This window comes from Pseudophryne corroboree, chromosome 4 (assembly GCF_028390025.1).
Source record: "Pseudophryne corroboree isolate aPseCor3 chromosome 4, aPseCor3.hap2, whole genome shotgun sequence".
NCBI classification, from domain to species: Eukaryota; Metazoa; Chordata; class Amphibia; order Anura; family Myobatrachidae; genus Pseudophryne; species Pseudophryne corroboree.
The window spans coordinates 634,082,234-634,106,459 of NC_086447.1; the positions used below are offsets into that span (position 1 = coordinate 634,082,234).

The window sequence follows — 24,226 nt, forward strand, 5'->3', positions numbered from 1 at the left end:
GGCATGCATGTTCCTTTGTTCCTCATCATTCATCACCAAAAATGATTTTCTTTTTCAATTCTTATGACTGTACTGATTGTATTGCATAAAATCCACATCTAGCATAACCAATCAATGCTGCAAAGTGCTCCAGTGGCGCAATTGGTCAGCGCGTGGTACTTATAAGACAGTATCTGTTGAGCAATGCTAAAGTTGTGAGTTCAAACCTCGCCTGCAGCATTTTTGTATACTGTTTTTTTCCTTTTCTTATGTCATTAGTCATTGATTATAAACTGCTACCTTAATATCTAATATGATATTACAAAGGATGGAAGAAAGAAAGAAAAAACACAAACATGATTGTGCATTTAAGTTGTCAGCACACATCTGCTTTGGTTCAAATGCAATGCATATCTTCCTTCAGTCAGCCAACAAAACAGCAATGGAAAAGATTAACATACTGTTGGTAAAGCAGTTGCATCAAATTGATTTTCTGCAATATAGCATGATAATCCATACTGACAGCTCTGGATAGTACCAGCACATTTCTTGCTGGACTTGGTAATGCAAAGAACACAGTAAACAGCTTCCCTTTTTCCTCAAAAATAAATAATTGACTATTAAAAACCTAACAGTCTTAAATAAGAACATCAGTAAGCACCACTGGCAAAATGGATAAGTCACTGCCCTCCTAAGACAGGGGGTCCAAGTTCCATATGGGGTGGAAGTCATTACAGCAAGTGTCTCATCACTAGAGTTGATATTTTATCCTTGCTTCAACTGTAAAACAGTCTTGCAGTGTTTAGCTTGCAAAAAATGACCACAGAAGCTAAAATATGACATTTATTATGATAACATTGTTGTTGTTTTTTTTAAACATTTTCTATCACCGTGGACAGCTTATTTAAGTACCATCTGGCAAGCATGTTCCTTTGTTGCTCATCATTCATCACCAAAAATGATTTTCTTTTTCAATTCTTATGACTGTACTGATTGCATTGTATAAAATCCACATCTAGCATAACCAAACAATGCTGCAAAGTGCTCCAGTGGCGCAATTGGTCAGCGCGCGGTAGTTATAAGACAGTATCTGTTTAGCTATGCCGAGAATGTGAGTTCAAGCCTCACCTGGAACATCTTTGTATACTGTTTTTTTTCCTTTTCTTATGTCATTAGTCATTGATTATAAACTGCTTCCTTAATATTTAATATGATATTACAGAGGATGGAAGAAAGAAAGAAAAAACAAACACAAACATGATTGTGCATTTAACTTGTCAGCACACATCTGCTTTGGTTCAAATGCACTGCATATCTTCCTTCAGTCAGCCAACAAAACAGCAATGGAAAAGATTAACATACTGTTGGTAAAGCAGTTGCATCAAATTGATTTTCTGCAATATAGCATGATAATCCATACTGACAGCTCTGGATAGTACCAGCACATTTCTTGCAGGACTTGGTAATGCAAAGAACACAGTAAACAGCTTCACTTTTTCCTCAAAAATAAATTATTGACTATTAAAAACCTAACAGTCTTAAATAAGAACATCAGTAAGCACCACTGGCATAATGGATAAGTCACTGCCCTCCTAAGCCAGGGGGTCCAAGTCCCATATGGGGTGGAAGTCATTACAGCAAGTGTCTCATCACTAGAGTTGATATTTTATCCTTGCTTCAACTGTAAAACAGTCTTGCAGTGTTTAGCTTGTAAAAAATGACCACAGAAGCTAAAATATGACATTAATTAAGATAACATTGTTGTTGTTGTTGTTTTTTAAACCTTTTCTATCACCGTGGACAGCTTATTCAAGTGCCATCTGGCATGCATGTTCCTTTGTTCCTCATCATTTATCACCAAAAATGATTTTCTTTTTCAATTCTTATGACTGTACTGATTGTATTGCATAAAATCCACATCTAGCATAACTAATCAATGCTGCAAAGTGCTCCAGTGGCGCAATTGGTCAACGCGTGGTACTTATAAGACAGTATCTGTTGAGCAATGCTAAAGTTGTGAGTTCAAACCTCGCCTGCAGCATTTTTGTATACTGTTTTTTTCCTTTTCTTATGTCATTAGTCATTGATTATAAACTGCTACCTTAATATCTAATATGATATTACAAAGGATGGAAGAAAGAAAGAAAAAACACAAACATGATTGTGCATTTAAGTTGTCAGCACACATCTGCTTTGGTTCAAATGCAATGCATATCTTCCTTCAGTCAGCCAACAAAACAGCAATGGAAAAGATTAACATACTGTTGGTAAAGCAGTTGCATCAAATTGATTTTCTGCAATATAGCATGATAATCCATACTGACAGCTCTGGATAGTACCAGCACATTTCTTGCTGGACTTGGTAATGCAAAGAACACAGTAAACAGCTTCACTTTTTCCTCAAAAATAAATAATTGACTATTAAAAACCTAACAGTCTTAAATAAGAACATCAGTAAGCACCACTGGCATAATGGATAAGTCACTGCCCTCCTAAGACAGGGGGTCCAAGTTCCATATGGGGTGGAAGTCATTACAGCAAGTGTCTCATCACTAGAGTTGATATTTTATCCTTGCTTCAACTGTAAAACAGTCTTGCAGTGTTTAGCTTGCAAAAAATGACCACAGAAGCTAAAATATGACATTTATTATGATAACATTGTTGTTGTTTTTTTTAAACATTTTCTATCACCGTGGACAGCTTATTTAAGTACCATCTGGCAAGCATGTTCCTTTGTTGCTCATCATTCATCACTAAAAATGATTTTCTTTTTCAATTCTTATGACTGTACTGATTGTATTGCATAAAATCCACATCTAGCATAACCAATCAATGCTGCAAAGTGCTCCAGTGGCGCAATTGGTCAGCGCGTGGTACTTATAAGATAGTATCTGTTGAGCAATGCTGAAGTTGTGAGTTCAAACCTTGCCTTGAGCATTTTTGTATACTGTTTTTTTCCTTTTCATATGTCATTAGTCATTGATTATAAACTGCTACCTTAATATTTAATATGATATTACAAAGGGTGGAAGAAAGAAAGAAAAAACACAAACATGATTGTGCATTTAAGTTGTCAGCACACATCTGCTTTGGTTCAAATGCAATGCATGTCTTCCTTCAGTCAGCCAACAAAACAGCAATGGAAAAGATTAACATACTGTTGGTAAAGCAGTTGCATCAAATTGATTTTCTGCAATATAGCATGATAATCCATACTGACAGCTCTGGATAGTACCAGCACATTTCTTGCTGGACTTGGTAATGCAAAGAACACAGTAAACAGCTTCCCTTTTTCCTCAAAAATAAATAATTGACTATTAAAAACCTAACAGTCTTAAATAAGAACATCAGTAAGCACCACTGGCAAAATGGATAAGTCACTGCCCTCCTAAGACAGGGGGTCCAAGTCCCATATGGGGTGGAAGTCATTACAGCAAGTGTCTCATCACCAGAGTTGATATTGTATCCTTGCTTCAACTGTAAAACAGTCTTGCAGTGTTAAGCTTGTAAAAAATGACCACAGAAGCTAAAATATGACATTAATTATGATAACATTGTTGTTGTTGTTTTTTTAAACCTTTTCTATCACCGTGGACAGCTTATTCAAGTGCCATCTGGCATGCATGTTCCTTTGTTGCTCATCATTCATCACCAAAAATGATTTTCTTTTTCAATTCTTATGACTGTACTGATTGTATTGAATAAAATCCACATCTAACATAACCAATAAATGCTGCAAAGTGATCCAGTGGTGCAATTGGTCAGCGCGCGGTAATTATAACACAGTATCTGTTGAGCAATGCCGAGCTTGTGAGTTCATTCCTCACCTGAAGCATCTTTGTACACAGTTTTTTTTTCCTTTTCTTATGTCATTAGTCATTGATTATAAACTGCTACCTTAATATTTAATATGATATTACAAAGGACGAAAGAAAGAAAGAAAAAACACAAACATGATTGTGCATTTAAGTTGTCAGCACACATCTGCTTTGGTTCAAATGCACTGCATATCTTCCTTCAGTCAGCCAACAAAACAGCAATGGAAAAGATTAACATACTGTTGGTAAAGCAGTTGCATCAAATTGATTTTCTGCAATATAGCATGATAATCCATACTGACAGCTCTGGATAGTACCAGCACATTTCTTGCAGGACTTGGTAATGCAAAGAACACAGTAAACAGCTTCACTTTTTCCTCAAAAATAAATAATTGACTATTAAAAACCTAACAGTCTTAAATAAGAACATCAGTAAGCACCACTGGCATAATGGATAAGTCACTGCCCTCCTAAGCCAGGGGGTCCAAGTCCCATATGGGGTGGAAGTCATTACAGCAAGTGTCTCATCACTAGAGTTGATATTTTATCCTTGCTTCAACTGTAAAACAGTCTTGCAGTGTTTAGCTTGTAAAAAATGACCACAGAAGCTAAAATATGACATTAATTATGATAACATTGTTGTTGTTGTTGTTGTTGTTGTTGTTGTTTTTAAACCTTTTCTATCACCGTGGACAGCTTATTCAAGTGCCATCTGGCATGCATGTTCCTTTGTTGCTCATCATTCATCACCAAAAATGATTTTCTTTTTCAATTCTTATGACTGTACTGATTGTATTGCATAAAATCCACATCTAGCATAACCAATCAATGCTGCAAATAGCTCCAGTGGCGCAATTGGTCAGCGCGTGGTACTTATAAAACAGTATCTGTTGAGCAATGTAGAAGTTGTGAGTTCAAACCTCGCCTGCAGCATTTTTATATACTGTTTTTTTCCTTTTCTTATGTCATTAGTCATTGATTATAAACTGCTACCTTAATATCTAATATGATATTACAAAGGATGGAAGAAAGAAAGAAAAAACACAAACATGATTGTGCATTTAAGTTGTCAGCACACATCTGCTTTGGTTCAAATGCAATGCATATCTTCCTTCAGTCAGCCAACAAAACAGCAATGGAAAAGATTAACATACTGTTGGTAAAGCAGTTGCATCAAATTGATTTTCTGCAATATAGCATGATAATCCATACTGACAGCTCTGGATAGTACCAGCACATTTCTTGCTGGACTTGGTAATGCAAAGAACACAGTAAACAGCTTCCCTTTTTCCTCAAAAATAAATAATTGACTATTAAAAACCTAACAGTCTTAAATAAGAACATCAGTAAGCACCACTGGCAAAATGGATAAGTCACTGCCCTCCTAAGACAGGGGGTCCAAGTTCCATATGGGGTGGAAGTCATTACAGCAAGTGTCTCATCACTAGAGTTGATATTTTATCCTTGCTTCAACTGTAAAACAGTCTTGCAGTGTTTAGCTTGCAAAAAATGACCACAGAAGCTAAAATATGACATTTATTATGATAACATTGTTGTTGTTTTTTTTAAACATTTTCTATCACCGTGGACAGCTTATTTAAGTACCATCTGGCAAGCATGTTCCTTTGTTGCTCATCATTCATCACCAAAAATGATTTTCTTTTTCAATTCTTATGACTGTACTGATTGCATTGTATAAAATCCACATCTAGCATAACCAAACAATGCTGCAAAGTGCTCCAGTGGCGCAATTGGTCAGCGCGCGGTAGTTATAAGACGGTATCTGTTTAGCTATGCCGAGGATGTGAGTTCAAGCCTCACCTGGAACATCTTTGTATACTGTTTTTTTTCCTTTTCTTATGTCATTAGTCATTGATTATAAACTGCTACCTTAATATTTAATATGATATTACAAAGGACGAAAGAAAGTAAGAAAAAACACAAACATGATTGTGCATTTAACTTGTCAGCACACATCTGCTTTGGTTCAAATGCACTGCATATCTTCCTTCAGTCAGCCAACAAAACAGCAATGGAAAAGATTAACATACTGTTGGTAAAGCAGTTGCATCAAATTGATTTTCTGAAATATAGCATGATAATCCATACTGACAGCTCTGGATAGTACCAGCACATTTCTTGCAGGACTTGGTAATGCAAAGAACACAGTAAACAGCTTCACTTTTTCCTCAAAAATAAATAATTGACTATTAAAAACCTAACAGTCTTAAATTAGAACATCAGTAAGCACCACTGGCATAATGGATAAGTCACTGCCCTCCTAAGCCAGGGGGTCCAAGTCCCATATGGGGTGGAAGTCATTACAGCAAGTGTCTCATCACTAGAGTTGATATTTTATCCTTGCTTCAACTGTAAAACAGTCTTGCAGTGTTTAGCTTGTAAAAAATGACCACAGAAGCTAAAATATGACATTAATTATGATAACATTGTTGTTGTTGTTTTTTAAACCTTTTCTATCACCGTGGACAGCTTATTCAAGTGCCATCTGGCATGCATGTTCCTTTGTTGCTCATCATTCATCACCAAAAATGATTTTCTTTTTCAATTCTTATGACTGTACTGATTGTATTGCATAAAATCCACATCTAGCATAAACAATAAATGCTGCAAAGTGCTCCAGTGGTGCAATTGGTCAGCGCGTGGTACTTATAAGATAGTATCTGTTGAGCAATGCCGAGGTTGTGAGTTCATTCCTCACCTGAAGCATCTTTGTACACAGTTTTTTTTTCCTTTTCTTATGTCATTAGTCATTGATTATAAACTGCTACCTTAATATTTAATATGATATTACAAAGGACGAAAGAAAAAAAGAAAAAACACAAACATGATTGTGCATTTAAGTTGTCAGCACACATCTGCTTTGGTTCAAATGCACTGCATATCTTCCTTCAGTCAGCCAACAAAACAGCAATGGAAAAGATTAACATACTGTTGGTAAAGCAGTTGCATCAAATTGATTTTCTGCAATATAGCATGATAATCCATACTGACAGCTCTGGATAGTACCAGCACATTTCTTGCAGGACTTGGTAATGCAAAGAACACAGTAAACAGCTTCACTTTTTCCTCAAAAATAAATAATTGACTATTAAAAACCTAACAGTCTTAAATAAGAACATCAGTAAGCACCACTGGCATAATGGATAAGTCACTGCCCTCCTAAGCCAGGGGGTCCAAGTCCCATATGGGGTGGAAGTCATTACAGCAAGTGTCTGATCACTAGAGTTGATATTTTATCCTTGCTTCAACTGTAAAACAGTCTTGCAGTGTTTAGCTTGTAAAAAATGACCACAGAAGCTAAAATATGACATTTATTATGATAACATTGTTGTTGTTGTTGTTGTTGTTGTTGTTTTTAAACCTTTTCTATCACCGTGGACAGCTTATTCAAGTGCCATCTGGCATGCATGTTCCTTTGTTGCTCATCATTCATCACCAAAAATGATTTTCTTTTTCAATTCTTATGACTGTACTGATTGTATTGCATAAAATCCACATCTAGCATAACCAATCAATGCTGCAAAGTGCTCCAGTGGCGCAATTGGTCAGCGCGTGGTACTTATAAAACAGTATCTGTTGAGCAATGCTGAAGTTGTGAGTTCAAACCTCGCCTGCAGCATTTTTATATACTGTTTTTTTCCTTTTCTTATGTCATTAGTCATTGATTATAAACTGCTACCTTAATATCTAATATGATATTACAAAGGATGGAAGAAAGAAAGAAAAAACACAAACATGATTGTGCATTTAAGTTGTCAGCACACATCTGCTTTGGTTCAAATGCAATGCATATCTTCCTTCAGTCAGCCAACAAAACAGCAATGGAAAAGATTAACATACTGTTGGTAAAGCAGTTGCATCAAATTGATTTTCTGCAATATAGCATGATAATCCATACTGACAGCTCTGGATAGTACCAGCACATTTCTTGCTGGACTTGGTAATGCAAAGAACACAGTAAACAGCTTCCCTTTTTCCTCAAAAATAAATAATTGACTATTAAAAACCTAACAGTCTTAAATAAGAACATCAGTAAGCACCACTGGCAAAATGGATAAGTCACTGCCCTCCTAAGACAGGGGGTCCAAGTTCCATATGGGGTGGAAGTCATTACAGCAAGTGTCTCATCACTAGAGTTGATATTTTATCCTTGCTTCAACTGTAAAACAGTCTTGCAGTGTTTAGCTTGCAAAAAATGACCACAGAAGCTAAAATATGACATTTATTATGATAACATTGTTGTTGTTTTTTTTAAACATTTTCTATCACCGTGGACAGCTTATTTAAGTACCATCTGGCAAGCATGTTCCTTTGTTGCTCATCATTCTTTACCAAAAATGATTTTCTTTTTCAATTCTTATGACTGTACTGATTGCATTGTATAAAATCCACATCTAGCATAACCAAACAATGCTGCAAAGTGCTCCAGTGGCGCAATTGGTCAGCGCGCGGTAGTTATAAGACGGCATCTGTTTAGCTATGCCGAGGATGTGAGTTCAAGCCTCACCTGGAACATCTTTGTATACTGTTTTTTTTCCTTTTCTTATGTCATTAGTCATTGATTATAAACTGCTACCTTAATATTTAATATGATATTACAAAGGACGAAAGAAAGTAAGAAAAAACACAAACATGATTGTGCATTTAACTTGTCAGCACACATCTGCTTTGGTTCAAATGCACTGCATATCTTCCTTCAGTCAGCCAACAAAACAGCAATGGAAAAGATTAACATACTGTTGGTAAAGCAGTTGCATCAAATTGATTTTCTGAAATATAGCATGATAATCCATACTGACAGCTCTGGATAGTACCAGCACATTTCTTGCAGGACTTGGTAATGCAAAGAACACAGTAAACAGCTTCACTTTTTCCTCAAAAATAAATAATTGACTATTAAAAACCTAACAGTCTTAAATTAGAACATCAGTAAGCACCACTGGCATAATGGATAAGTCACTGCCCTCCTAAGCCAGGGGGTCCAAGTCCCATATGGGGTGGAAGTCATTACAGCAAGTGTCTCATCACTAGAGTTGATATTTTATCCTTGCTTCAACTGTAAAACAGTCTTGCAGTGTTTAGCTTGTAAAAAATGACCACAGAAGCTAAAATATGACATTAATTATGATAACATTGTTGTTGTTGTTTTTTAAACCTTTTCTATCACCGTGGACAGCTTATTCAAGTGCCATCTGGCATGCATGTTCCTTTGTTGCTCATCATTCATCACCAAAAATGATTTTCTTTTTCAATTCTTATGACTGTACTGATTGTATTGCATAAAATCCACATCTAGCATAAACAATAAATGCTGCAAAGTGCTCCAGTGGTGCAATTGGTCAGCGCGTGGTACTTATAAGATAGTATCTGTTGAGCAATGCTGAAGTTGTGAGTTCAAACCTTGCCTGGAGCATTTTTGTATACTGTTTTTTTCCTTTTCTTATGTCATTTGTCATTGATTATAAACTGCTACCTTAATATTTAATATGATATTACAAAGGATGGAAGAAAGAAAGAAAAAAACACAAACATGATTGTGCATTTAAGTTGTCAGCACACATCTGCTTTGGTTCAAATGCACTGCATATCTTCCTTCAGTCAGCCAACAAAACAGCAATGGAAAATATTAACATACTGTTGGTAAAGCAGTTGCATCAAATTGATTTTCTGCAATATAGCATGATAATCCATACTGACAGCTCTGGATAGAGCCAGCACATTTCTTGCTGGACTTTATAATGCAAAGAACACAGTAAACAGCTTCACTTTTTCCTCAAAAATAAATAATTGACTATTAAAAACCTAACAGTCTTAAATAAGAACATCAGTAAGCACCACTGGCATAATGGATAAGTCACTGCCCTCCTAAGCCAGGGGGTCCAAGTCCCATATGGGGTGGAAGTCATTACAGCAAGTGTCTGATCACTAGAGTTGATATTTTATCCTTGCTTCAACTGTAAAACAGTCTTGCAGTGTTTAGCTTGTAAAAAATGACCACAGAAGCTAAAATATGACATTAATTATGATAACATTGTTGTTGTTGTTTTTTAATCGTTTTCTATCACCGTGGACAGCTTATTCAAGTGCCATCTGGCATGCATGTTCCTTTGTTGCTCATCATTCATCACCAAAAATGATTTTCTTTTTCAATTCTTATGACTGTACTGATTGTATTGAATAAAATCCACATCTAACATAACCAATTAATGCTGTAAAGTGATCCAGTGGCGCAATTGGTCAGCGCGCGGTAATTATAAGACAGTATCTGTTGAGCAATGCCGAGGTTGTGAGTTCAAGATTTCCTGAAGCATCTTTGTATACAGTTTTTTTTTCCTTTTCTTATGTCATTAGTCATTGATTATAAACTGCTACCTTAATATTTAATATGATATTACAAAGGACGAAAGAAAGAAAAAACACAAACATGATTGTGCATTTAAGTTGTCAGCACACATCTGCTTTGGTTCAAATGCACTGCATATCTTCCTTCAGTCAGCCAACAAAACAGCAATGGAAAAGATTAACATACTGTTGGTAAAGCAGTTGCATCAAATTGATTTTCTGCAATATAGCATGATAATCCATACTGACAGCTCTGGATAGTACCAGCACATTTCTTGCAGGACTTGGTAATGCAAAGAACACAGTAAACAGCTTCACTTTTTCCTCAAAAATAAATAATTGACTATTAAAAACCTAACAGTCTTAAATAAGAACATCAGTAAGCACCACTGGCATAATGGATAAGTCACTGCCCTCCTAAGCCAGGGGGTCCAAGTCCCATATGGGGTGGAAGTCATTACAGCAAGTGTCTCATCACTAGAGTTGATATTTTATCCTTGCTTCAACAGTAAAACAGTCTTGCAGTGTTTAGCTTGTAAAAAATGACCACAGAAGCTAAAATATGACATTAATTATGATAACATTGTTGTTGTTGTTGTTTTTTAAACCTTTTCTATCACCGTGGACAGCTTATTCAAGTGCCATCTGGCATGCATGTTCCTTTGTTGCTCATCATTCATCACCAAAAATGATTTTCTTTTTCAATTCTTATGACTGTACTGATTGTATTGAATAAAATCCACAAAATATAAACAAAATGTGTATTTGCGCTTGGTGTATAATTAGTAATAAGATAAAAAGATAAAAATGTCAAAAAATAAATACACAGGTGTCTGCTTGAATCAAAATCAACACACGTGGAACTTGCTGATATAATTAAAAATAAACAAATTTATTAACATACACAATTAAAACCCATCTATAGAGGGAAGCTCAGACACATTCATATGTATTCAGATTACTTTGCCACTTTGTAAAAGAACTTAAAACACTGTAGCTTGTGAATTGCCACAGAGACCTGTATGGTCTAATAGAATCAATTGAACGGATTGCAATAGTTACTTCAGCCTTTAGAAATTGGTTAATACTCCCGTCCTCTATGCTACTGGCGTCCCAGAGCAGAGGTAATGCTGCTAATAATAATTACCCGACCTGCGGGAAGGTTCAGTCTCGCAGCACAGGAGAAACCGGGGAATCTTCTCAGCGTCCGCCGCCGGCACTATCACGGTGCAGATGTCACTGTCCTGGCGGGCGAGTGCGGATGCTGCAGGGGTATGCTGACCTGGCGTCCCGGTAGAAGAGATCCAAGGCTGAATTCAAATCAACCGCTGCATGCGGAAACGGCAAATAGCAATCAGTACGTGTGCAGACTGAGCAGGTGCTGTTTAATATAATTAATTAATTATGTATGCACACTGGTGCTTCTAATGATTATAAAGGCGGTCCTTATGGGGAGTTAAATACGGGCTAATACAGAAGGAGCCATATCGTCTTGAGGAAGTCCCGAGTGTGACGGGACGAAACGCGTTGACGTCATCTTCCCTGCTCAGTCTGCACACGTACTGATTGCTATTTGCCGTTTCCGCATGCAGCGGTTGATTTGAATTCAGCCTTGGATCTCTTCTACCGGGACGCCAGGTCAGCATACCCCTGCAGCATCTGCACTCGCCCGCCAGGACAGTGACATCTGCACCGTGATAGTGCCGGCGGCGGACGCTGAGAAGATTCCCCGGTTTCTCCTGTGCTGCGAGACTGAACCTTCCCGCAGGTCAGGTAATTATTATCAGCAGCATTACCTCTGCACTGGGACGCCAGTAGCATAGAGGACGGGAGTATTAACCAATTTCTAAAGGCTGAAGTAACTATTGCAATCCGTTCAATTGATTCTATTAGACCATACAGGTCTCTGTGGCAATTCACAAGCTACAGTGTTTTAAGTTCTTTTACAAAGTGGCAAAGTAATCTGAATACATATGAATGTGTCTGAGCTTCCCTCTATAGATGGGTTTTAATTGTGTATGTTAATAAATTTGTTTATTTTTAATTATATCAGCAAGTTCCACGTGTGTTGATTTTGATTCAAGCAGACACCTGTGTATTTATTTTTTGACATTTTTATCTTTTTATCTTATTACTAATTATACACCAAGCGCAAATACACATTTTGTTTATATTTTGTGTCTAGTTGTTTGGGGGAGTTAGCGATCCCTCAGTATTTGCAGCTGATGTGTAATTAATTAATTTAACTTAATACAATATTTGCGCCAGGAGTTGGAGTGGTTAAACACTCTAAATTAAATTTCCTTTGAATAAAATCCACATCTAACATAACCAATTAATGCTGCAAAGTGATCCAGTGGCGCAATTGGTCAGCGCGCGGTAATTATAAGACAGTATCTGTTGAGCAATGCCGAGGTTATGAGTTCAGGCTTTCCTGAAGCATCTTTGTATACAGTTTTTTTTTCCTTTTCTTATGTCATTAGTCATTGATTATAAACTGCTACCTTAATATTTAATATGATATTACAAAGGACGAAAGAAAGAAAGAAAAAACACAAACATGATTGTGCATTTAAGTTGTCAGCACACATCTGCTTTGGTTCAAATGCACTGCATATCTTCCTTCAGTCAGCCAACAAAACAGCAATGGAAAAGATTAACATACTGTTGGTAAAGCAGTTGCATCAAATTGATTTTCTGCAATATAGCATGATAATCCATACTGACAGCTCTGGATAGTACCAGCACATTTCTTGCAGGACTTGGTAATGCAAAGAACACAGTAAACAGCTTCACTTTTTCCTCAAAAATAAAGAATTGACTATTAAAAACCTAACAGTCTTAAATAAGAACATCAGTAAGCACCACTGGCATAATGGATAAGTCACTGCCCTCCTAAGCCAGGGGGTCCAAGTCCCATATGGGGTGGAAGTCATTACAGCAAGTGTCTCATCACTAGAGTTGATATTTTATCCTTGCTTCAACTGTAAAACAGTCTTGCAGTGTTTAGCTTGTAAAAAATGACCACAGAAGCTAAAATATGACATTAATTATGATAACATTGTTGTTGTTGTTGTTGTTGTTTCTTAAACCTTTTCTATCACCGTGGACAGCTTATTCAAGTGCCATCTGGCATGCATGTTCCTTTGTTGCTCATCATTCATCACCAAAAATGATTTTCTTTTTCAATTCTTATGACTGTACTGATTGTATTGCATAAAATCCACATCTAGCATAACCAATCAATGCTTCAAAGTGCTCCAGTGGCGCAATTGGTCAGCGCGTGGTACTTGTAAGACAGTATCTGTTGAGCAATGCTGAAGTTGTGAGTTCAAACCTCGCCTGCAGCATTTTTGTATACTGTTTTTTTCCTTTTCTTATGTCATTAGTCATTGATTATAAACTGCTACCTTAATATTTAATATGATATTACAAAGGATGGAAGAAAGAAAGAAAAAACACAAACATGTTTGTGCATTTAAGTTGTCAGCACACATCTGCTTTGGTTCAAATGCACTGCATATCTTCCTTCAGTCAGCCAACAAAACAGCAATGGAAAAGATTAACATACTGTTGGTAAAGCAGTTGCATCAAATTGATTTTCTGCAATATAGCATGATAATCCATACTGACAGCTCTGGATAGTACCAGAACTTTTCTTGCTGGACTTGGTAATGCAAATAATACAGTAAACAGCTTCACTTTTTCCTCAAAAATAAATAATTGACTATTAAAAACCTAACAGTCTTAAATAAGAACATCAGTAAGCACCACTGGCATAATGGATAAGTCACTGCCCTCCTAAGCCAGGGGGTCCAAGTCCCATATGGGGTGGAAGTCATTACAGCAAGTGTCTCATCACTAGAGTTGATATTTTATCCTTGCTTCAACTGTAAAACAGTCTTGCAGTGTTTCGCTTGTAAAAAATGTCCACAGAAGCTAAAATATGACATTAATTATGATAACATTGTTGTTGTTGTTTTTTAAACCTTTTCTATCACCGTGGACAGCTTATTCAAGTGCCATCTGGCATGCATGTTCCTTTGTTGCTCATCATTCCTCACCAAAAATGATTTTCTTTTTCAATTCTTATGACTGTACTGATTGTATTGAATAAAATCCACATCTAGCATAACCAATTAATGCTGCAAAGTGCTCCAGTGGCGCAATTGGTCAGAGTGCGGTACTTATAAGACAGTATCTGTTGAGCAATGCCGTGGTTGTGAATTCAAGCCTCACCTGGAGCATCTTTGTATACTGTTTTTTTTTCCTTTTCTTATGTCATTAGTCATTGATTATAAACTGCTTCCTTAATATTTAATATATTACAAAGGATGGAAGAAAGAAAGAAAAAACACAAACATGATTGTGCATTTAAGTTGTCAGCACGCATCTGCTATGGTTCAAATGCACTGCATATCTTCCTTCAGTCAGCCAACAAAACAGCAATGGAAAAGATTAACATACTGTTGGTAAAGCAGTTGCATCAAATTGATTTTCTGCAATATAGCATGATAATCCATACTCACAGTTCTGGATAGCACTAGCACATTTCTTGCTGGACTTGGTAATGCAAAGAACACAGTAAACAGCTTCACTTTTTCCTCAAAAATAAATAATTGACTATTAAAAACCTATCAGTCTTAAATAAGAACATCAGTAAGCACCACTGGCATAATGGATAAGTCACTGCCCTCCTAAGCCAGGGGGTCCAAGTCCCATATGGGGTGGAAGTCATTACAGCAAGTGTCTCATCACTAGAGTTGATATTTTATCCTTGCTTCAACAGTAAAACAGTCTTGCAGTGTTTAGCTTGTAAAAAATGACCACAGAAGCTAAAATATGACATTAATTATGATAACATTGTTGTTGTTGTTGTTGTTTTTTAAACCTTTTCTATCACCGTGGACAGCTTATTCAAGTACCATCTGGCATGCATGTTCCTTTGTTGCTCATCATTCATCACCAAAAATGATTTTCTTTTCAATTCTTATGACTGTACTGATTGTATTGAATAAAATCCACATCTAGCATAACCAATTAATGCTGCAAAGTGATCCAGTGGCGCAATTGGTCAGCGTGCGGTATTTATAAGACAGAATCTGTTGAGCAATGCCGAGGTTGTGAGTTCAAGCCTCACCTGGAGTATCTTTGTATACTGTTTTTTTTCCTTTTCTTATGTCATTAGTCATTGATTATAAACTGCTTCCTTAATATTTAATATGATATTACAAAGGATGGAAGAAAGAAAGAAAAAACACAAACATGATTGTGCATTTAAGTTGTCAGCACACATCTGCTTTGGTTCAAATGCACTGCATATCTTCCTTCAGTCAGCCAACAAAACAGCAATGGAAAAGATTAACATACTGTTGGTAAAGCAGTTGCATCAAATTGATTTTCTGCAATATAGCATGATAATCCATACTGACAGCTCTGGATAGTACCAGCACATTTCTTGCTGGACTTGGTAATGCAAAGAACACAGTAAACAGCTTCACTTTTTCCTCAAAAATAAATAATTGACTATTAAAAACCTAACAGTCTTAAATAAGAACACCAGTAAGCACCACTGGCATAATGGATAAGTCACTGCCCTCCTAAGCCAGGGGGTCCAAGTCCCATATGGGGTGGAAGTCATTACAGCAAGTGTCTCATCACTAGAGTTGATATTTTATCCTTGCTTCAACAGTAAAACAGTCTTGCAGTGTTTAGCTTGTAAAAAATGACTACAGAAGCTAAAATATGACATTAATTAAGATAACATTGTTGTTGTTGTTGTTGTTGTTTTTTTAAACCTTTTCTATCACCGTGGACAGCTTATTTAAGTACCATCTGGCATGCATGTTCCTTTGTTGCTCATCATTCATCACCAAAAATGATTTTCTTTTTCAATTCTTATGACTGTACTGATTGTATTAAATAAAATCCACATCTAGCATAACCAATCAAAGCTGCAAAGTGCTCCAGTGGCGCAATTGGTCAGCGCGTGGTACTAATAAGACGGTATCTGTTGAGCAATGCCGAGGTTGTGAGTTCAAGCCTCACCTGGAGCATCTTTGTATACTGTTTTTTTTTCCTTTTCTTATGTCATTAGTCATTGAATATAAACTGCTACCTTAATATTTAATATGATATTACAAAGGATGGAAGAAAGAAAGAAAAAACACAAACATAATTGTGCATTTAAGTTGTCAGCACACATCTGCTTTGGTTCAAATGCACTGCATATCTTCCTTCAGTCAGCCAACAAAACAGCAATGGAAAAGATTAACATACTGTTGGTAAAGCAGTTGCATCAAATTGATTTTCTGCAATATAGCATGATAATCCATACTGACAGCTCTGGATAGTACCAGCACATTTCTTGCTGGACTTGGTAATGCAAAGAACACAGTAAACAGCTTCACTTTTTCCTCAAAAATAAATAATTGACTATTAAAAACCTAACAGTCTTAAATTAGAACATCAGTAAGCACCACTGGCATAATGGATAAGTCACTGCCCTCCTAAGCCAGGGGGTCCAAGTCCCATATGGGGTAGAAGTCATTACAGCAAGTGTCTCATCACTAGAGTTGATATTTTATCCTTGCTTCAACAGTAAAACAGTCTTGCAGTGTTTAGCTTGTAAAAAATGACCACAGAAGCTAAAGTATGGCATTAATTATGATAACATTGTTGTTGTTGTTTTTTAAACCTTTTCTATCACCGTGGACAGCTTATTCAAGTACCATCTGGCATGCATGTTCCTTTGTTGCTCATCATTCATCACCAAAAATGATTTTCTTTTCAATTCTTATGACTGTACTGATTGTATTGAATAAAATCCACATCTAGCATAACCAATTAATGCTGCAAAGTGATCCAGTGGTGCAATTGGTCAGCACGCAGTATTTATAAGACAGTATCTGTTGAGCAATGCCGAGGTTGTGAGTTCAAGCCTCACCTGGAGCATCTTTGTATACTATTTTTTTTTTCCTTTTCTTATGTCATTAGTCATTGATTATAAACTGCTTCCTTAATATTTAATATGATATTACAAAGGATGGAAGAAAGAAAGAAAAAAAACACAAACATGATTGTGCATTTAACTTGTCAGCACACATCTGCTTTGGTTCAAATGCACTGCATATCTTCCTTCAGTCAGCCAACAAAACAGCAATGGAAAAGATTAACATACTGTTGGTAAAGCAGTTGCATCAAATTGATTTTCTGCAATATAGCATGATAATCCATACTGACAGCTCTGGATAGTAACAGCACATTTCTTGCTGGACTTGGTAATGCAAAGAACACAGTAAACAGCTTCACTTTTTCCTCAAAAATAAAGAATTGACTATTAAAAACCTAACAGTCTTAAATAAGAACATCAGTAAGCACCACTGGCATAATGGATAAGTCAATGCCCTCCTAAGCCAGGGGGTCCAAGTCCCATATGGGGTGGAAGTCATTACAGCAAGTGTCTCATCACTAGAGTTGATATTTTATCCTTGCTTCAACTGTAAAACAGTCTTGCAGTGTTTAGCTTGTAAAAAATGACCACAGAAGCTAAAATATGACATTAATTATGATAACATTGTTGTTGTTGTTTTTTAAACCTTTTCTATCACCGTGGACAGCTTATTCAAGTACCATCTGGCATGCATGTTCCTTTGTTGCTCATCATTCATCACCAAAAATGATTTTCTTTTTCAATTCTTATGACTGTACTGATTGTATTGAATAAAATCCACATCTAGCATAACCAATCAATGCTGCAAAGTGCTCCAGTGGCGCAATTGGTCAGCGTGCGGTACTTATAAGACGGTATCTGTTGAGCAATGCCGAGGTTGTGAGTTCAAGCCTCACCTGGAGCATCTTTGTATACTGTTTTTTTCCCTTTTCTTATGTCATTAGTCATTGATTATAAACTGCTACCTTAATATTTAATATGATATTACAAAGGATGGAAGAAAGAAAGAAAAAACACAAACATGATTGTGCATTTAAGTTGTCAGCACGCATCTGCTATGATTCAAATGCACTGCATATCTACCTTCAGTCAGCCAACAAAACAGCAATGGAAAAGATTAACATACTGTTGGTAAAGCAGTTGCATCAAATTGATTTTCTGCAATATAGCATGATAATCCATACTGACAGCTCTGGATAGCACTAGCACATTTCTTGCAGGACTTGGTAATGCAAAGAACACAGTAAACAGCTTCACTTTTTCCTCAAAAATAAATAATTGACTATTAAAAACCTATCAGTCTTAAATAAGGACATCAGTAAGCACCACTGGCATAATGGATAAGGCACTGTACTCCTAAGCCAGTGGTTGTGGGTTTAAGTCCCGTCTGAGTTGGAATTTATTACAGCAAGTGTCTCATCACTAGAGTTGATATTTTATCCTTGCTTCAACTGTAAAACAGTCTTGCAGTGTTTAGCTTGTAAAAAATGACCACAGAAGCTAAAATATGACATTAATTATGATAACATTGTTGTTGTTGTTTTTTAAACCTTTTCTATCACCGTGGACATCTTATTTAAGTGCCATCTGGCATGCATGTTCCTTTGTTGCTCATCATTCATCACCAAAAATGATTTTCTTTTTCAATTCTTATGACTGTACTGATTGTATTGAATAAAATCCAAATCTAGCATAACCAATTAATGCAGCAAAGTGCTCCAGTGGTGCAATTGGTCAGCGCACGGTACTTATAAGACAGTATCTGTTGAGCAATGCCGAGGTTGTGAGTTCAAGCCTCACCTGGAGCATCTTTGTATACTGTTTTTTTCCCTTTTCTTATGTCATTAGTCATTGATTATAAACTGCTACCTTAATATTTAATATGATATTACAAAGGATGGAAGAAAGAAAGAAAACACACAAACATGATTGTGCATTTAAGTTGTCAGTACACATCTGCTTTGGTTCAAATGCACTGCATATCTTCCTTCAGTCAGCCAACAAAACAGCAATGGAAAAGATTAACATACTGTTGGTAAAGCAGTTGCATCAAATTGATTTTCTGCAATATAGCATGATAATCCATACTGACAGCTCTGGATAGTACCAGCACATTTCTTGCTGGACTTGGTAATGCAAAGAACACAGTAAACAGCTTCACTTTTTCCTCAAAAATAAATAATTGTCTATTAAAAACCTAACAGTCTTAAATTAGAACATCAGTAAGCACCACTGGCATAATGGATAAGTCACTGCCCTCCTAAGCCAGGGGGTCCAAGTCCCATATGGGGTAGAAGTCATTACAGCAAGTGTCTCATCACTAGAGTTGATATTTTATCCTTGCTTCAACAGTAAAACAGTCTTGCAGTGTTTAGCTTGTAAAAAATGACCACAGAAGCTAAAGTATGGCATTAATTATGATAACATTGTTGTTGTTGTTTTTTAAACCTTTTCTATCACCGTGGACAGCTTATTCAAGTACCATCTGGCATGCATGTTCCTTTGTTGCTCATCATTCATCACCAAAAATGATTTTCTTTTTCAATTCTTATGACTGTACTGATTGTATTGAATAAAATCCACATCTAGCATAACCAATCAATGCTGCAAAGTGCTCCAGTGGCGCAATTGGTCAGCGTGCAGTATTTATAAGACGGTATCTGTTGAGCAATGCCGAGGTTGTGAGTTCAAGCCTTACCTGGAGCATCTTTGTATACTGTTTTTTTCCCTTTTCTTATGTCATTAGTCATTGATTATAAACTGCTACCTTAATATTTAATATGATATTACAAAGGATGGAAGAAAGAAAGAAAAAACACAAACATGATTGTGCATTTAAGTTGTCAGCACGCATCTGCTATGGTTCAAATGCACTGCATATCTTCCTTCAGTCAGCCAACAAAACAGCAATGGAAAAGATTAACATACTGTTGGTAAAGCAGTTGCATCAAATTGATTTTCTGCAATATAGCATGATAATCCATACTGACAGCTCTGGATAGCACTAGCACATTTCTTGCTGGACTTGGTAATGCAAAGAACACAGTAAACAGCTTCAATTTTATTCAAAAATAAATAATTGACTATTAAAAACCTATCAGTCTTAATTAAGGACATCAGTAAGCACCACTGGCATAATGGATAAGGCACTGTTCTCCTAAGCCAGTGCTTGTGGGTTTAAGTCCCGTCTGAGTTGGAAGTCATTACAGCAAGTGTCTCATCACTAGATTTGGTATTTTATCCTTGCTTCAACTGTAAAACAGTCTTGCAGTGTTTAGCTTGCAAAAAATGACCACAAAAGCTAAAATATGACATTAATTATGATAACATTGTTGTTGTTGTTGTTTTTTAAACCTTTTCTATCACCGTGGACAGCTTATTCAAGTGCCATCTGGCATGCATGTTTCTTTGTTGCTCATCATTCATCACCAAAAATGATTTTCTTTTTCAATTCTTATGACTGTACTGATTGTATTGAATAAAATCCACATCTAGCAAAACCAACTAATGCTGCAAAGTGCTCCAGTGGTGCAATTTGTCAGAGCGCGGTACTTATAAGACAGTATATGTTGAGCAATGCCGAGGTTGTGAGATCAAGCCTCACCTGGAGCATCTTTGTATGCTGTTATTTTTTCTTTTCTTATGTCATTAGTCATTGATTATAAACTGCTACCTTAATATTTAATATGATATTACAAAGGATGGAAGAAAGAAAGAAAAAACACAAACATGATTGTGCATTTAAGTTGTCAGCACACATCTGCTTTGGTTCAAATGCACTGCATATCTTCCTTCAGTCAGCCAACAAAACAGCAATGGAAAAGATTAACATACTGTTGGTAAAGCAGTTGCATCAAATTGATTTTCTGCAATATAGCATGATAATCCATACAGACAGCTCTGGATAGTACCAGCACATTTCTTGCTGGACTTGGTAATGCAAAGAACACAGTAAACAGCTTCACTTTTTCCTCAAAAATAAATAATTGACTATTAAAAACCTAACAGTCTTAAATTAGAACATCAGTAAGCACCACTGGCATAATGGATAAGTCACTGCCCTCCCAAGCCAGTGGGTCCAAGTCCCATATGGGGTGGAAGTCATTACAGGAAGTGTCTCATCACTAGAGTTGATATTTTATCCTTGCTTCAACTGTAAAACAGTCTTGCAGTGTTTAGCTTGTAAAAAATGACCACAGAAGCTAAAATATGACATTAATTATGATAACATTGTTGTTGTTGTTTTTTAAACCTTTTCTATCACCGTGGACAGCTTATTCAAGTACCATCTGGCATGCATGTACCTTTGTTGCTCATCATTCATCACCAAAAATTATTTTCTTTTTCAATTCTTATGACTGTACTGATTGTATTGAATAAAATCCACATCTAGCATAACCAATCAATGCTGAAAAGTGCTCCAGTGGCGCAATTGGTCAGCGCACGGTATTTATAAGATAGTATCTGTTGAGCAATGCCGAGGTTGTGAGTTCAAGCCTCACCTGGAGCATCTTCGTATACTGTTTTTTTTTCCTTTTCTTATGTCATTAGTCATTGATTATAAACTGCTTCCTTAATATTTAATATGATATTACAAAGGATGGAAGAAAGAAAGAAAAAGCACAAACATGATTGTGCATTTAAGTTGTCAGCACACATCTGCTTTGGTTCAAATGCACTGCATATCTTCCTTCAGTCAGCCAACAAAACAGCAATGGAAAAGATTAACATACTGTTGGTAAAGCAGTTGCATCAAATTGATTTTCTGCAATATAGCATGATAATCCATACTGACAGCTCTGGATAGTACCAGCACATTTCTTGCTGGACTTGGTAATGCAAAGAACACAGTAAACAGCTTCACTTTTTCCTCAAAAATAAATAATTGACTATTAAAAACCTAACAGTCTTAAATAAGAACATCAGTAAGCACCACTGGCATAATGGATAAGTCACTGCCCTCCTAAGCCAGGGGGTCCAAGTCCCATATGGGGTAGAAGTCATTACAGCAAGTGTCTCATCACTAGAGTTGATATTTTATCCTTGCTTCAACTGTAAAACAGTCTTGCAGTGTTTAGCTTGTAAAAAATGACCACAGAAGCTAAAATATGACATTAATTATGATAACATTGTTGTTGTTGTTTTTTAAACCTTTTCTATCACCGTGGACATCTTATTTAAGTGCCATCTGGCATGCATGTTCCTTTGTTGCTCATCATTCATCACCAAAAATGATTTTCTTTTTCAATTCTTATGACTGTACTGATTGTATTGAATAAAATCCAAATCTAGCATAACCAATCAATGCAGCAAAGTGCTCCAGTGGTGCAATTGGTCAGCGCACGGTACTTATAAGACAGTATCTGTTGAGCAATGCCGAGGTTGTGAGTTCAAGCCTCACCTGGAGCATCTTTGTATGCTGTTTTTTTCCCTTTTCTTATGTCATTAGTCATTGATTATAAACTGCGACCTTAATATTTAATATGATATTACAAAGGATGGAAGAAAGAAAGAAAAAACACAAACATGATTGTGCATTTAAGTTGTCAGTACACATCTGCTTTGGTTCAAATGCACTGTATATCTTCCTTCAGTCAGCCAACAAAACAGCAATGGAAAAGATTAACATACTGTTGGTAAAGCAGTTGCATCAAATTGATTTTCTGCAATATAGCATGATAATCCATACTGACAGCTCTGGATAGTACCAGCACATTTCTTCCAGGACTTGGTAATGCAAAGAACACAGTAAACAGCTTCAATTTTATTCAAAAATAAATAATTGACTATTAAAAACCTATCAGTCTTAATTAAGGACATCAGTAAGCACCACTGGCATAATGGATAAGGCACTGTTCTCCTAAGCCAGTGCTTGTGGGTTTAAGTCCCGTTTGAGTTGGAAGTCATTACAGCAAGTGTCTCATCACTAGAGTTGATATTTTATCCTTGCTTCATCTGTAAAACAGTATTGCAGTGTTTAGCTTGCAAAAAATTACCACAAAAGCTAAAATATGACATTAATTATGATAACATTGTTGTTGATGTTTTTTAAACCTTTTCTATCACCGTGGACAGCTTATTCAAGTGCCATCTGGCATGCATGTTCCTTTGTTGCTCATCATTCATCACCAAAAATTATTTTCTTTTTCAATTCTTATGACTGTACTGATTGTATTGAATAAAATCCACATCTAGCAAAACCAATCAATGCTGCAAAGTGCTCCAGTGGTGCAATTGGTCAGCGCGCGGTTCTTATAAGACAGTATATGTTGAGCAATGCCGAGGTTGTGAGTTCAAGCCTCACCTGGAGCATCTTTGTATGCTGTTTTTTTTTCTTTTCTTATGTCATTAGTCATTGATTATAAACTGCTACCTTAATATTTAATATGATATTACAAAGGATGGAAGAAAGAAAGAAAAACACAAACATGATTGTGCATTTAAGTTGTCAGCACACATCTGCTTTGGTTCAAATGCACTACATATCTTCCTTCAGTCAGCCAACAAAACAGCAATGGAAAAGATTAACATACTGTTGGTAAAGCAGTTGCATCAAATTGATTTTCTGCAATATAGCATGATAATCCATACTGACAGCTCTGGATAGTACCAGCACATTTCTTGCTGGACTTGGTAATGCAAAGAACACAGTAAACAGCTTCACTTTTTCCTCAAAAATAAATAATTGACTATTAAAAACCTAACAGTCTTAAATTAGAACATCAGTAAGCACCACTGGCATAATGGATAAGTCACTGCCCTCCTAAGCCAGGGGGTCCAAGTCCCATATGGGGTGGAAGTCATTACAGCAAGTGTCTCATCACTAGAGTTGATATTTTATCCTTGCTTCAACTGTAAAACAGTCTTGCAGTGTTTAGCTTGTAAAAAATGACCACAGAAGCTAAAATATGACATTAATTATGATAACGTTGTTGTTGTTGTTTTTTAAACCTTTTCTATCACCGTGGACAGCTTATTCAAGTACCATCTGGCATGCATGTTCCTTTGTTGCTCATCATTCATCACCAAAAATTATTTTCTTTTTCAATTCTTATGACTGTACTGATTGTATTGAATAAAATCCACATCTAGCATAACCAATCAATGCTGCAAA

At 36.3% G+C, this 24,226-nt stretch overlaps 5 non-coding genes across 5 annotated transcripts; all 5 read left to right on the top strand.

Annotated features, from left to right (window-relative positions):
- The first annotated feature begins 16,123 nt into the window (after positions 1–16,123).
- TRNAI-AAU (transfer RNA isoleucine (anticodon AAU)) lies at positions 16,124–16,216 on the top strand. The gene is given in 2 exon segments: positions 16,124–16,161; positions 16,181–16,216. It is a non-coding gene; the product is annotated as a tRNA-Ile (tRNA).
- A 1,707-nt stretch (positions 16,217–17,923) lies between these two features.
- TRNAI-UAU (transfer RNA isoleucine (anticodon UAU)) lies at positions 17,924–18,016 on the top strand. The gene is given in 2 exon segments: positions 17,924–17,961; positions 17,981–18,016. It is a non-coding gene; the product is annotated as a tRNA-Ile (tRNA).
- An 811-nt stretch (positions 18,017–18,827) lies between these two features.
- On the top strand, positions 18,828–18,920 carry TRNAI-UAU (transfer RNA isoleucine (anticodon UAU)). Its single transcript is given in 2 exon segments — positions 18,828–18,865; positions 18,885–18,920. It is a non-coding gene; the product is annotated as a tRNA-Ile (tRNA).
- A 2,609-nt stretch (positions 18,921–21,529) lies between these two features.
- On the top strand, positions 21,530–21,622 carry TRNAI-UAU (transfer RNA isoleucine (anticodon UAU)). The gene is given in 2 exon segments: positions 21,530–21,567; positions 21,587–21,622. It is a non-coding gene; the product is annotated as a tRNA-Ile (tRNA).
- An 806-nt stretch (positions 21,623–22,428) lies between these two features.
- TRNAI-UAU (transfer RNA isoleucine (anticodon UAU)) lies at positions 22,429–22,521 on the top strand. The gene is given in 2 exon segments: positions 22,429–22,466; positions 22,486–22,521. It is a non-coding gene; the product is annotated as a tRNA-Ile (tRNA).
- Positions 22,522–24,226: the final 1,705 nt, after the last annotated feature.